Below are 16,731 nucleotides of genomic sequence, written 5' to 3'. Positions count from 1 at the left end.
AATAAAGACAAAGACACGGTTCAGTATATCTAAAGCTATAATAATTTAATGTAGAGTCACTACGACAATATTATTAAAAATTTAAAGATTATATAAGGATCTAACATGACCACCATAGGTCCAACATCATATTTTTACTATCATTGGAAGAGTAGGAGAGCAAAAGATTACGATTAGTCAAAAGGATGTAAGAATTTATGGTTACATTTAGAGTTGGGCCGTAAATTCTAACTTGAGATCCAAATGTGAGAATACCATGAGATCGAATGAGTCAATCAAATATCAACCTACACACAAAGATTGTTATATTCCACGAGTCCGATAAGATCAACAAAATATCGTCTTATACAATTTATGATATTCATAAAAAAGAAGAAAAAAAAGGGATCGGTATTTTTAAGGCTATAAGAAAGATTTCTTAAAACACCGTAATGTAATTTAAATCCTCAGTGAGGATTCTAACATGACGCATATAGGTCAAGCGTTATATTTTATTTCTATGATCATTAGAAAAGTGAGAGAGCAAGCAATGATTACGGTTAGATTCATAGTTCGGACACCTGGGATCAAAAAGTGAGAATCCTCAGGAGTCCGAGAGAATCACTTAAATATCATCCTACACAATTTCTGATATTCATTATAAAAAAAGAAGACAAGGATATGTATACTATAAGTTTAGCATTGAGTTTTGGTCGCGAAAGCACGTTCATGGCATAACACAACACGTTAATATTCGAACATTGCATGTGATTTTTGAAAAAATATGATAATTGGATTAAGATAGTATTTAAGCAAGCATTTCTCGGATGCCGTCAATCCCTGGATTGCTACGGCCCGAGCACGTTCTGCCAACTCTGGAGCCATTTGTGCTGAAAAAGCCTCGGTGTTAGGAAAGGACGAACCAATACTTAAAATTCGACCACAGCACGGAAACACACGTGACGGGCGGGAATAACACGTTCGTTTAATGTGATGTGCAGTGCCAGACAAATAGGCACATTGGCACGGAATAACACGGGGCACAACACAAGATATCACATTTGACACAATATACTATACAATATATCATGCTTAAAATACACATATTTCAGAAAATAATCATTTATTTAACTAATTTATTTCCATAATATTACATATACTAACTAAAATATCTAAAAAACAAATACTTTAGAAATATAAAATAAGTGTCCCAGCACGGCACAACATGTTTATTTTTCTGGAAAAAGCACGACATGCCATTTAGTATGGCATGACACAACATAGCACGCATCACACTAACCTCGTGACTTCGTGGGTCCGTGCCGGCCCGTTTTAATCACGTAACACTAGTACAAATCTTCACGTAGACCACACTTAATCACCGTATCCATAGGCTTTTGGCCATGAATTTTTTTCACTCCAAAAATGTGGCATCAGGTTCCATGACAAAAGGGTACCTTTATGGCTACATAAACTTTGAGTGACTATTGCACATAATTTACCATGGCCATATCCATGTAACCGTGTCTATATGGTACCCTGATTTTTTGAAGTAGTAAAGCATTTTTCTACAACCATGGCCATAAGTTCCTTATAGCCACACAATTTATGTTTGATGTGGCTACTACTTACTTTAACGCTAGATGGATTTATTTGAACCATGGCCTTTGCTGACCATCAGATATGCAAAAGTCATTTTATCATGGCTAATTCGTGACCTACAGTCACATTCAAATTGTAACACCATGGCAATAGACTTTCTTAAGATATGATATATGATTTCGATGTGACCATTGTTTATCCTAAAGCCACATGGATTTATGTAACCATGGCTACATCTATTATTTAGACATGCAAAAAGAGTTTCAGCATGGCTAATTCATGACTTATAGCTACACTAAATCTATAGAACCATGGTCATCCCTATCATTCAGACACCCAGAAAAATAATTTAACATGGCTAATTCATAAGCTATAGTCACACGGAATCAAAAGCGACATGACCAAAAGCTTCATAAAGACGCATCAAATGTTTTACATGTAGCTGTAGGTTACATTTTGGACATATGAAAACTAGCAGACTGTGACTGTTATTGGTGTCTTTAGGCCGTATGACAAGACTTTAAGAACCCATTGGTCGCAAATTGGTATCAAGTGTAGCAAAGTAGAATCTATGGTAATCACTGATACCAATGAATCTGTTTACTCAAAAATTCTCAGATACTCTTTATTTATTAATGAAAAATTATTGTTATTACATTTCCAGAGGTGTTATTATATTCAACACCACTGTTGGATCTCCGAAGACGATTAACCCTTTCCAAGTCTTCCCCATCTGAGCACAATTTTCTCTGCGTCTCTGTGTAGCTTCTAAATAAGCACCTGCAAGAGAAAGAGGGAAAGGGAAGAAATTCAATCATCTGGATGGAATGTTGCAAAGAGAACTGTTACGATCTTTTATAAGAATAATATATGTCTTAAATTAGAGATTTTACCACGAGAACATTCATTAAGAAAAATAAGAGATTGTTACAGGAAATTCTAATTTTGCAGTGACTAGAAAGGGGAGCCTGGAGATGTGAATACTGCAATTTGGATACAAAGGAAACATGCAACATAAATGGAAAAAAAAGGTACTTATCATATCCTTTTTAAGCAAAAAAAAAAATGACACAAGTAGGAGACAAAAATTGAAACACCTTATCTTCAATCTCCATATTTTTTAGCTTTTTTCTTCTGAAACAAAACAAGTCAAAGTTAGTTGCAAAAAGCAATACCTGGGAGAAGGAGACACACTAGGTGCAAGAGTCCATTCCCATTGGTCTATCATATGCATGAGCATCCTTTACCCATCTGACAGTCCCTGTATATACATTCACATATTTAAAGATCTTCCACAAGTGCATTACGTCTTCAAACTAAACAAGCGGTTGATAATAGATGAAACAAACCTGCGGATATTCCTGTGCCATCGAGACATTATCCTACACCACACGGGAAGTAACGCCAAACATAATTATAGCACAATCATCATAGGTACTACATAAAAACAAAGAGCTCAAGTTAAGCGTGGGATAACAAGATATCCGGCAGAAATTCAAGACAAGAATCAGACCCTAACTCTAACTGCAGTAATATTGTATATTGGCTTAAACATACAAAGCAGCGAATGTGTAAGCTGGGTCATATGTGAACACATGAGAAATTTGGAAAACAATGGTAATAAACAACAAGGGATCAAATTAACCCACAATTAATGCCTGATGTTGTACTAGGCAAACTAAGAACTTGCCCGGAATGTTGAACTATTGTGTGACTGGAGTGCAATCAGTATTTGCAAAAAATGTTGTATCTTAACACTTGCAAGCACATGTTGTATCAGTGTTTCATGCTCAAACTTGGACCAAAATAACATGTACACAGTAGCCTTCTACACCTTTGTTCATTCATCTTAAGCCCGCACACAAGAATGAACAACCGATACAAACGTAATTTCATAACACGAACAAAACTATCTCAAAGTAGAACATGAATGGTCATTAAAATCAGAAAAGCTAAATCTTAAGCTTGCACACAAACATCAAAGGATGAAACTACAGTTTGAATACGACTAACTCAAAGTAGAGCATGAAAAGAGATAAGATGGAGGCGTATGTATGTCTATCTGATCACTCCTAGCTACTTGCAAGAGCAGAAAGGCCAAAGGGATTTATGACACAAGTAGAACCCAAACTAACCCTAGATTGTTAAAGAGGCTTTTGCTCCAACAAAAAGTGATTTTAGAGGTATGGACATTATCACATATTTCTTTTTTCATAATTCATATTGGTTTTCTCTTTAGGTGTTTTTGTCTCAATTTTGCTCTTAACATTATTCAAGTATGGCAATGTCAATACATAATTAAACATATCTTTGATCACAGCCACATTGATATGAGGAAAGACTCGTGTTTAACATCTATTAATCATGGCAATATGCCAACAAAATGGAAATTAAGCCCCATTACCAAATTTCCTTTGTTAAATTGGTTGAAAAAAAATAAAATAATACAGAATAATCATAATAATAACAACAACAAAAAACACTAAAAAGTGAAAACAGAGAAACGGGTAACAAACAAGAAAGAAAATACATACTTCAGTCCGTATACTAAAGAGGGTATAGTTCATGTTTATCTTTTTCCGGTGTAATATCATCGGCCCGCATTTTCTACTCTTCCAAGTTAACTGGAAACACAAAAGGGAATGATGTGCTTCAGGTACACCTACACAATATAGAAAAAAAGGTCTAGATTAAAAAACAAAACAAAAAATCTCTCATAGCAAATCAAATCGTACATGAAAAATCAAGTTTCATTGACAAATAAATCAAATATTGATACTTACTCATCATTTTCATCACTTCGATTAGGGATTGTGTATGATTGATTGGAGTTTCTGTGGTTTTGGATTCATGGTGGAAAAGATGGGGGTTCTTGGATTTGAAAAATGAAATGGTTTTGCATTTTAGGGTTTTCACGAGGTTCTGCATCTTCAATATTAACAAGAGGCGGGGGTGTTCTCATCTCTTTGTGAAAGACGGAGGCAGATCTACGGACGAAGGGAAGTGGAGGCGGAGAGAAAGAGCGAGAGAGAAAGAGAAAGGAATACATAGGGTTGTATAAGGTTTTGAAGTTTCGATGCAACTTAAAGCATCAACTTTTTGATGTTTGAGAAATAAAAATCTGCCACTTGAGGTCACGGTGATTTGACTTTTTCATCCATAATCTAAACCGTTCATCTCAGGTTATTCCGACGGCCAAGCAAGTACGAAGTAAATAGCTGCTAAGTGAATTTTTTTTTTTTGAATGTAAATTATTATTTAATTGATGATAAGGAGAGATTCTTGCAAAGCCATTGTTGGGAGCCTAGTAACAAGCTGCGCTCCGACATCCTTTTGAATAGCAAGACTTATTCAATGAAATAAAAAACTGTCAATTTTAACATTTGCATTATGATGGGCTAGTCGGTTCTTTAATTTTTTTCAAGAAAATAATTGTATCTTCACTGAATAATTGTTACACTTTTTTTTATTATTATTTTTTTAAGAAAGAGCTAATTCTCTCGGTTTCATTGATATTAAAACATTACATATACATCATTAAAATACATAATAGAACACGTATGTGGAAATAAAAGACAGATAAAAGAAATATGGGAGTCTCTGATGCTAACTTGATATCATGTGTCCGTCTACTGTATATTTTTAGTTTGTATTAATTTTAATTTAACTTTTAGTAGTATTGTAAAATGATGATTTATATATCTATTTTGCAATTTCAGTTGGTGGTTTACAAGAAAAAGCTGTACCAAAGATTTTTCCACAAAGAATATCACTTTAAACTAAAACTTCCAAATCCACTCCAATAATGGTATCAAAATATTATCTGTCAAATTTAATGAAAAATCCTTTTTGTCCAAGCTTACTTAGATAAGACCCTACGAGCTATTCGAAAGATTCAACTTTATCCAGTTTCACATGTTACCATTAAATCCGCTGAATAACGCTTGATATCAATCATTTTTACCTATTATCCTTCAATTTCACAATATATCCCTAAATCTCACCTGATTGATTTCACCATTCATCAATCGATTGTACCAGATGCATTTTTTTCTTGGAATTATCTACCACAAATATTTAAGTAAATCCAATGAGATGGTACAAATTCTTGAAATGTATAAATATATGTGATTTTGATTGAACTAGCTGGTATTAGGTGGATGATCATTTATAGTGAACATGATCTAGTGATATCGAGTATGATCTGGTGATTTTGATAGATGGAGTGAAATTAAGTGAATTTGGGTTCAACTAGTGGATAATTAGTGAGTTTCGGTATTATCTAGTGAAAGTAATAGCATAATTACGTTCAGACACATCGACGCATTCACCTTCCACCGCGGTTCACCGTACATCTACGAATCCTGGGGTAGAAAGCAATTTATAAGGCACAACTTTAAATTATGGGTCCGACGGGATATTCATCGTCCGATTTCAGTCTCTCACGATGATGTCACCCGATCTCATTTGTTGCTTAGAGTTCTATCCGTGTTCATTTAATTCATGATGTCAGACTTTGCTCTATCTCATCAAAATTGATTTGACGCTTAATGTTCAAATGAAGTAAGTTATTTTGTAATCAGGGATTTCGAATTTCTTTCTATATCTCAAACGGGCCATCTTTAATGCTCGAAGTTTTTCACAAACTATCACCTGATTAATGATTTGTATTTCCTTTTATCTTAATCAATTTTATTGAATGCTTAGAGGTTCACATTACTTTATCTAACATCAAATTGTGTACGGTTTTACTTAATCCCCGAAAGTGCTCAAGATATAATGAATTCGTCCCACTCAGGAGATCTCACTCGATATTAATTGTTGTGCAATAAAGTTACTAACTCTAATTCATTTGTATGGAAAACAAATCGATCTACTATAATAATTTACCGAGCTATTTATATATCGATATGTAAAAATTATAAATTTAAGCCATTTAGCAAATTGAAATTTCATGTTCAAAAGAGAAAAAAAATAGTTAAACACAAAAGAACAATTGTGATCCATATGGTGTTTATCCAGCCAATAGAAAATCAGAGTCTCAAATCCAACGAATATAAATGCAAACAGAAAAAGTGACATGGATCACTACTTATAAAGGAGGGAAAAATTGCTTGATGCGCGGGAACAACTAAATTTTGGCGCATTGTTTCTCCCAAAATTTCATTAAAATTTCTTTCCCAATGAAAACCTAACCGAATTTTGCCATTCTTTGCTCCCTTTTTTTCTTTTCTTTCCAAACTTGAAACCCTTGAACAAAACCCATGAACAGAACTTTACCACTTCCATTGTTCACCACCATAATATCAATAACCAAGTCGATTATTTTCTCCAATCAAATCAGAAAAACGACACCTCTCTGAGTGGTTAATAAACCTTAAATTTTCTTTTTGATCGACCCTAAACCAAAACCCAACTGTTTTTTCAATTTTTTCTCATGAAGTTCTACCCTTTTCAGAGATTCTGAAGATGGAGAAAACGAAGATAAATCAATTCATCTCATTCCCTGTTATCTTACATTGGTTTTGGGTAAGAAGATCTATGTTAATTCGATAACATTTCTTGTTATCTGGGGATTTTCTAAATCTTGAATTAAGTACAAATAAGTTTATGTACTTTTATGTTGTAGGTTTTCTTATTGGTTCATGTCCCTTAGTTTACTGTTATTTCTGAACTTCCTTCACTGGGTTTCGCAATTTCTCATCTGCGAAGAAGAAGAAAAAATTGGCTTGACCATAATGAACATGCTTATGTTTTGGTATGCTGATAAATTGATGTCCTTTATGTCTTTGTTCAAATGATTAACTAATATTTGCTTGGGTTTTATAAATAGGTACAGATCTCCTGAACAAGTACCAGGGTCCATTAGAGACAATATTCAGCATAGTTTCATTGATGCGTTTAATTATGTTATTGCAATCAAGATGGATGTGCTGCATTTTAATATAAGATTACTTAGACCTTCCTCTTGTTGCAAAACAATCCAAGGCTTTCGTTCTTCCCCCGGAGGTAACCCTTTTGTAATTGATTTTATCAAGTTATTAAAATGTGTGATCATTTAACGTTTTGTTCATACTAGAGATATTAAACTGTTGATTTGAGGCAACTCTTGTGAAGGTGAACTTGAGCTTCTCTTTAGCATTGGAAATTTGGCACTCGTTTAGTATTACTTCTCTGGAGTAGTCAGAGCTTCATTATTGTTCTTTTACAATTTGAATAGTTTTTGTTCTAATTTTAGTTCAATGGGAATATGGGATGGGTGACCATGCTACACGGTTAATCAGTTACAATCTATGGAAGGATGATCACGGTGAACTGGATCTCGATTAATTTTCACTCTGATTTATGATTTTGATATCCTTTACTCTCAATAGATATCAGATTACCAGGCGCTTGTGTAAAATTGAAATTTTTTGATATGAGCTTTCTGCATATGGTTCAGATTAATAAAGATGTTTGAAATGTGACAGGACATTCATATTAGAGTGCTCAACCAAGACCACAAGACAAAAGAAATGTCAAAAAAATATTTGAAATGGAACCATGTTTAAGATGAAACCTTGGGTTAGTTATATAGTTTTGAAAGTGGTAGTAAAGTTCGTTCAACTCGGACTTGATAAGATTGGGTTCTAGACTTAAAATAAAAATAGAAAATATATATACAAAAGGTTTGTCACAATGTCGAGAGAGACTGAGACTCAGGATTTTATCAAATTCCATTCATGCGACTCAAATAATAATTCCAATCAATTATAGTTCAAATAATAAAATATGGACTCTTGTTCTTTGCCAAAAATAGATTTTTGAAAAGCAATGACTGTAAATCAAAAGCATGATGTATCAAAAATACATAGACCAAGCATACACCATCAAACGAAATCACACCCATTCAATAAAAATCATAAATCAATTAAATATCAATGCAAATAGTCATAAAAGAATTATTAGAATTACCACATGCGTGAAATAGGGCTTCCTCCGTCATCCCAGTGTTTGGGTTTAGCTCCTCATATTAATCACTTGCTCAAAATACATGTTTATAGCCCAAAAGTTGATTAAAAGAATGAAAAAATAATAAGCAGACAGTTTGCAACGTTTATAAGCGTTACAGACTGACTGTTTCTGTTACAAGCGGAACTATTACAGAACGATAGAAGCTTAGTGTTGTAGAAAGACGACAGTTTTCTGCGACAGTTAGGTGAGGGTCGAGGTTCCTCGTGTTCTTCCTTCTACACCAGCAGAAACGAATGTCTGTAACTCTGATTTTTGTCTCATGTGGTTCTCTAAATTACCTCAAACTATTCAAACCCCTTCCTTGAACTCCCAGCAACTTATATATAGCCAACAGAGCGATTTAATCTCCCCAAAACTTCTCGAAATCTCTTATTTTCTTTTCTTGGCAGTTACGACAATAATCTCTTCCCAAAATTGTTTCACGCGTTTCTGAGCTTTCCAACTTATCTCAAACTCTTCTTTAGATAGAATATGTACCTTTGGAACGAATTTCTTGCCTTTAATCTCTTTGAATATCCAGAAACAAACCCAACAGGACCGTGTTTCCTTATTTGCTATGTTTCCTTTTTCCGGCCATTCCAGCCCAATTAGATCGATAAAAACGCATGTATTAAACCTGTTTTGCTCTATCAAGTCCAGCCCAATCGATTTCCAGTGTTGAATCTCCCTTAAACAGCTCCAAAAATCGAGTCCAAAATTGCCAGGCGTGAACTCATTTTTTCCCGCCAATTTTCTAATTTGAAACGTGAAGAAGCAATTCCCCCTATCCAGTTCAGGTGTCCCTTTAGCACATGCCCGAAATGGGTTACCCCTTATCCAAAGTGAGAGTCCGTATAGTAATTTTCTCCCAGGTGCCTTTAACTACTTTTCGAGCCAATTTCGCCGCAAAAGCTTATTTCTTCAAAAACACCTACAAAGAGATAACATACCGAAATAAGTACAAAAATGGGTACTAACAATATACACAATAGAGATGAAAATAAACACATAAATGCGTCTATCAAATACCCCCAAACTTATTATTTGCTAGTCACGAGCAAATCAAAACTACAAAATAAAATCCTAACTCACTTTCGCAGGCATCGTCGATTGCATTTAGCGTATGCAATAAGCCTTTAAACTCCTAGGTGGCCCTAGTGGCGGAGTGTTGTCTCCGGAGGGATTACAAGAGATATGCCCACAAAACCTTTACTCCAGACCCTAACTATCTACGCAGAACCTTGGAAGGCACTAAAGAATCTCCTTGGTTGGCATACTTATTGACTACAGGAGGAAGTACCCTGATGCGAAATTCCAATTGTTGTACACGAGTTTGCACTCAAGCATACTAAAATTCATAATAAGTGACAGATCCCTACTCAGATAGTTGCACTATGGACATCATATTCGGAGTCAAAACTAATCACATGGATAGATCAAGAAGATGGATATAAAGAAACATAGATGGTTTTGATGTTTACTAAGTGAACGGCGTTTCCCATATCTGTCTGAAGGCCTCCACCAAAATGAACCTATCATAATGGACTGAGATACCGGTCTGACTAATATCAACACACTGGCATATACAAGGGAACCAGTGGTCGATAACCTAACTCTAGGTCAACACAACTGGCATATACAAGGGTACCAGTGGTCGACTTTATTGAATTTGTTCCTTTTGGTCAAATGGTCTGGTCTCAATTTTTTTTTTTTTTTTTTGGTATCTCAATCACTCTAATTCACCCTAGCATTGGTAACAACTTGAATCGTGAGCCCCACCTAATCACTTAGAGAAACATAGTTTAAAAACAAAATAAAATAAAAATAGAAGTGAAAAGGACTCAACGAGATATGGTGAAACTATCATGTTATTTCTAACACCTGAGCTCTGTGATTTTATGAATAGACTCTTCTAGATGTTTCCATCTAATCAGATTGGTTCCTCAACTCCTACAATCAAAATGCTTCCATCCACTTAGATTAGTTAGTGCAATCCTCAATAGGCATAAATTTCTAGGTTCTGGAGTTTATTTATTCATACTGCAACTAAAAAGTTTCTCCCATACCCCCAAACTTAAATCTAACATTGTCCTCAATGTTCTAAAGATAAATTAAAATCACGAACAAGGAGAAACTGTTACCATTTGAAGCAAAAGAGATAAGGAAAGATATTACCGTGTCGCATGAATGTTGGGTTACCTCCCAAGAAGTGCTAAGTTTAAAGTCTTCATCCAGACTAAGAAAGGATTAGTCACCTCATAGAATAAAGTAATAGCCGAAATTTTTGTGGGTCATCAAAACCAAATAGAGCTATCACAAATAAAAGGAATCCGCAACCTGCCAAGAAAATTAACAAATAAAGCGCACCCTTGTCTAGTTTCCTGTTTAAGACAACTACATCTAGCTGTGGTTCAGGTTCAGGTTCTATAACTGGGTCAAAATAAAATATTTTCATGGGTTGGAATTCCTCAAAGCTAAGATCCGGTTCAGGTATTAGAGTCTGAAGAAACTCAAGTAAAAATTTAAAAGAACATAATAATAACCTGAATAATTGAGGATCCTTAAAGTCAATCAGTTTTGACTCACACAATCGACCACGATGAAACTGGTGGTCAATCTTAAGCAAATGTATCGACCCTAATCTCTTAAAGTAATTAGGTTTAGTCACAAAACTAAATAATTGACACATCTGAAATTTATACGTTCCCACAATTGGTTGAAAAATATTTGGTGGGAAAACAAAGTCGATCTTAGTATCATAGCCTGGTCTAACCTCATCAACCAGAGGATGGGTTTCTAACAACTGAACTTCCTTATGGACATTACTAGGTTCAGGAAAACGTGTATGAAGATAATCTTGTAAAATGGTTGAGGCACATATGTCAAGTCCCAAGTGAGATACCTTTCTAATAGTTAAAGCACATGGAGAATGATAATCACCCCCAAACTTAGAGTTTTCAGTGTCTCTAGAAAGACTAGTCACAACTTCCCTAATTTCAAGGTCATTAGATTCCTGAAAATGGTCAATTGATTCTTCTAAGTATGGTTCATCCTCACTCATCTCTACGAGTTCACTTTCTTTGTCTAAGACTAATGTTTCTAAATCGCTAGACTCTAAAACAATATTCTCAGAAAAAACTCGTTCCTCTAAACCATCGTTGGCTTCGTAATCATAAGGAAATACTACATCGTCTAAAACGGGAGTATCTCTAATCAAATCCTCGTCCTTTTGAATAGGTGAATAATTATTAAAATTATTTGGATTTGAACTAGAAATAATATTATTATTAAGCTCAACTGGAGTAACAAATTCCTGATCGCTATGCCTACTTATTTCAAATTCTTCATCAACACTATCCTCATCATAATCATCATAATAACATGAAAATGGTTGAACCTCATCTAAAAAAGTAGTGTTACCAATTCTAACCTCGGCATCTTGATTATGCAAATAACTATCCTCATTTTCAAGGGTACTATTGGAAACACTATATTGGAAATTAAGAATATCTTGAGCAGTTCTGTTCTGGGCCTCTAACAACATTTTCTGAGTCGACTCACAAGATTTCCTTATGGTATCGTGTATAGAAGGTTCACTCATGGGTGCATTTTGTTTATTCATTTCTAACACAAACCTATTTGTATTCTCAGTTAATTGTTTGAGAGACTCTTCTAGAGGAAGAACACGTTCAGAAGGATCATAATAGGGACTAGTTTTCAACATTTTCATTATATTGTCCAAAGACGAGGAACTAGTACTATAATAATCCTTATTTTCTTGCTCGTATGACCGGTGTGTGTGTATAGTAATTGGGCTCACCATGGTATGAGCCGTAACCTTGAAAAGGTTGATGTTCCCAATCACTATTCACACTATGGTTAAAATTGTAACGTCCATTTTGAAACTCAGTCGGATATTCGTTGTATTGGCTATTGTGATACCAGTTCGACATTCTATTGTAGGGGTGTGAGTTGTCACACAAAATAAAACCCACTGACAGGGGATTCCTGGGTGGATAGAGTCTTACCTCCCGTACCAGACGGGCGATGAACCGTTGAAGTCGACTCAGGCCACCGACTCCGATGTCAGTATACGAACCCGAGGGGACGAGACAGTATCGTAACTGTCGTCATTCCCTGCAAACAGTTTATATTTAATCTTAACCCTTCCGTAGGGTTTTAAAAAATAATGTCCAAGGATGTCCAAAAAGTCCAAAAATAAAAATGTCCCAAAAAGGAAAAGAAAAATTACAAAAATTAAAACCCTATTTACAGTTTCTAAAAATAAAACAAAATAACTATATACAAAATCTTCTTCTTCACTCCTTTCGGATTCCTCTTTTCTTTCCTTCTTTGACGATGCTTTCCTTTTATAACACTTTTTCTTTCCTTGTAGCTTCGCTCGAAATCTGAAAAGAATAAAAAAATACCAAAGTCGTAAAAGATAACAAAAATTCTAAAAGAAATAAAATAAATCTAAAACCTAAAACCTAATACAAATCCGCGTCGGCGGCGCCAAAAATTTATTTAGTTTTGAAAGTGGTAGTAAAGTTCGTTCAACTCGGACTTGATAAGATTGGGTTCTAGACTTAAAATAAAAATAGAAAATATATATACAAAAGGTTTGCCACAATGTCGAGAGAGACTGAGACTCGGGATTTTATCAAATTCCATTCATGCGACTCAAATAATAATTACAATCAATTATAGTTCAAATAATAAAAATATGGACTCTTGTTCTTTTCCAAAAATAGATTTTTGAAAAGCAATGACTGTAAATCAAAAGCATGATGTATCAAAAATACATAGACCAAGCATACACCATCAAACGAAATCACACCCATTCAATAAAAATCATAAATCAATTAAATATCAATGCAAATAGTCATAAAAGAATTATTAGAATTACCACATGCGTGAAATAGGGCTTCCTCCGTCATCCCAGTGTTTGGGTTTAGCTCCTCATATTAATCACTTGCTCAAAATACATGTTTATAGCCCAAAAGTTGATTAAAAGAATGAAAAAGTAATAAGCAGACAGTTTGCAACGTTTATAAGCGTTACAGACTGACTGTTTCTGTTACAAGCGGAACTGTTACAGAACGATAGAAGCTTAGTGTTGTAGAAAGACGACAGTTTTCTGCGACAGTTAGGTGAGGGTCGAGGTTCCTCGTGTTCTTCCTTCTACACCAGCAGAAACGAATGTCTGTAACTCTGATTTTTGTCTCATGTGGTTCTCTAAATTACCCCAAACTGTTCAAACCCCTTCCTTGAACTCCCAGCAATTTATATATAGCCAACAGAGCGATTTAATCTCCCCAAAACTTCTCGAAATCTCTTATTTTCTTTTCTTGGCAGTTACGGCAATAATCTCTTCCCAAAATTGTTTCACGCGTTTCTGAGCTTTCCAACTTATCTCAAACTCTTCCTTAGATAGAATATGTACCTTTGGAACGAATTTCTTGCCTTTAATCTCTTTAAATATCCAGAAACAAACCCAACAGGACCGTGTTTCCTTTTTCCGGCCATTCCAGCCCAATTAGATCGATAAAAACACATGTATTAAACCTGTTTTTCTCTATCAAGTCCAGCCCAATCGATTTCCAGTGTTGAATCTCCCTGAAACAGCTCCAAAAATCGAGTCCAAATTTTCCAGGCGTGAACTGATTTTTTCCCGCCAATTTTCTAATTTGAAACGTGAAGAAGGAATTCCCCCTATCCAGTTCTGGTGTCCCTTTAGCACATGCCCGAAATGGGTTAACCCTTATCCAAAGTGAGAGTTTGTATAGTAATTTTCTCCCAGGTGCCTTTAACAACTTTTCGAGCCAATTTCGCCGCAAAAGCTTATTTCTCCAAAAACACCTACAAAGAGATAAAATACTGAAATAAATACAAAAATGGATAATAACAATATACACAATAGAGATGAAAATAGACACATAAATGTGTCTATCAGTTAGCAACATTATCTTAACGTTCTTTAATTTACTTATATCACATACTTTCAAAGACTGGTGTTAGTTGGAACTTTATGAGAAGTTAGTTCTAGAGCATGGAGATCTAACTAACTACTTGGATATAGTTTTCGTGTAGTAAAATCACATGCTCTTCATAAGAGGATTGAACAGCTTCTCCATAGCATGCTAGCTGTATGTATGCCTGCTTTATTATTTCGAAAATGAATAGCTTGATGTTGCCTGGGTCTCATATGAAAATCAGTGCTGTGCCAATAACCCTTTCATTGCAAAGTTAACTTAACTCTATAAAATGAACAAGACAGGAATAAGATGCCGATCTTAAATTATATGACCTGCCTTAGTAGCATATTGATGTCTTATTTGTTCTTATCATTTAAGTAGTATAAAATTTAGGCAAATATGAATCCTTGTCCTTTATTTATGGATTAAAATTGTGTACTCGGGCCTTTTTCTGAGGGGTACTAAAAGGTAAAGGTCAGTATCAAGCTCTACATTTGACCTGGGGCAATTTTGCAGCTTCCATGTGTTATATGTTGTGAACCATCCTAATGGAAAATTTGTTTTTCCCTGAGAATGAAGTAGATGGCACTGGCTTTTTTGACATGAGCACAACTAGCGTGGTTGTTCTTAATCAAAGTGTAACTGATGGATTTGTGGGAAACTGCTCCTTTCCTTGCAAGGATACTGCCATTTTGTATTCATAAAACATTTCAGATTTAGTGAGTAATTCCAATCATAAAATTATGTATTTATCTGCATAAGGACAGAGTGACACACCCATAAGTTGTAATTTCGATGAACCTGGTTTAGGTTATGCTAGTTAACCATTCGGTTCATGTATCTGACCCTTTAATTCTTCACCTAAGAAATTTTTTATGTCATTGTGGAAACAGAGGAATGGATGGCAGTATGAGTGTTTGCATTTTAAATCTTCTATGTTTTTCCTTGTTTTGGTTGTACTAAGATCTCTGTTTTCTTGTTGCAGGTTCTCAAATTATAGGATTGGTGGTTGGCACATTTGCAACTACCAAAAGACTAGATGGAGGCTTGTACAATGTTGGAAGATCTGCACTGGAATACCAGTTCGAGTACATTTTAGCTCACACCTATCTGATGTACTATGGTTCTTTCCCGTGGATACATGTTTATTGTTCTATGGCCTTTTTCTACCTTGGTTTGCTTTGTTGCACTATGTTAAGCGCAGGGATTTTATAGCAGATGCAATACCATCCGTTGTTGGACAATTTTTCAGCGCAATGAGCCATGGTTAATGTTGCTTGGATTATAGTCTGGTTTCTGTAATCTTACTGGTTGCTTCTTAAAATAAGGTGTTGCGTTGTGACAACTTAGAAAATAAAACGAGCACCCAATCATTATACTCATACTTGTTAATTGTGGCAAACTCAGTAGCATCACTTGAGAAATTTTTGTCGACCCCTCGATCTTTATCAAACATGCCTCCAATGTTTACTTTGGACAGTATGATGATTTGCGCATTTTACAAACGTATCTGCTACGCGAGTACCCTTCTAAAACATCTAAGAGCTTGGAAAGTATGATAATTGAAGCATTGAAAAATTTGCAATTTCTCTGCTGGAAGAAGCCATATACCAAGGTTTAAGTGCGTACAATTGGAGTTGTACCATTACTTTCTCAGTCAATAACTTACAAGGACACGAAAGTGAAGTGCGAGGTTCAGGTTTACTTATATATTCTTCTTATTCTTATAGCTCTTCACTCTTTAAAACATAAATATATATAACTTGGTAATATACCAGTTACTTCTTTAGTAATGGGAACTTAGGCATTAGTTTACATATCAATATTTCTCCAGTTATGGTCTATGATGAATTGCGTAGCCATATATCTCTCTTTCGCCATGTAGAAAACCGGTGTCAATTCCCCGGTGGAAATGCATACGTTTTCTGCCTCTTAGAATCAAAGTGTCTAATTACCATATAATATGGACACGTAAACAAACTAAAGTGGATAGATAAATTTCCTTTCCGTCACGGGTTAATAGGTGTGTCTATTGCCATCCTGCAAATTGGACACATACCTAGATGCTTAATGTGGCCATACCAGCATCTATGGATACAATTGTTGAGTTTAGGCTTAAACCCATGACCAAATGGTGCATTATGGCTACAAGGTAACATAAAACGTGGCTCTAGTTCCA

General features: G+C 35.0%; 1 long non-coding RNA gene across 1 annotated transcript; it reads right to left on the bottom strand.

The window, feature by feature from the left end:
* Nucleotides 1-2,138: 2,138 nt before the first annotated feature.
* On the bottom strand, nt 2,139-4,599 carry LOC113321514. The gene is made up of 5 exons (XR_003346716.1): nt 4,365-4,599; nt 4,116-4,243; nt 2,931-3,018; nt 2,757-2,842; nt 2,139-2,361 (listed from the first exon to the last, which is right to left on the bottom strand). It is a non-coding gene; the product is annotated as an uncharacterized LOC113321514 (long non-coding RNA).
* Between the last annotated feature and the right edge of the window lie 12,132 nt (nt 4,600-16,731).

The sequence above is a fragment of the Papaver somniferum genome, chromosome 11, assembly GCF_003573695.1.
Source record: "Papaver somniferum cultivar HN1 chromosome 11, ASM357369v1, whole genome shotgun sequence".
NCBI lineage: Eukaryota > Viridiplantae > Streptophyta > Magnoliopsida > Ranunculales > Papaveraceae > Papaver > Papaver somniferum.
This window is presented reverse-complemented; position numbering and strand designations above follow the sequence as displayed.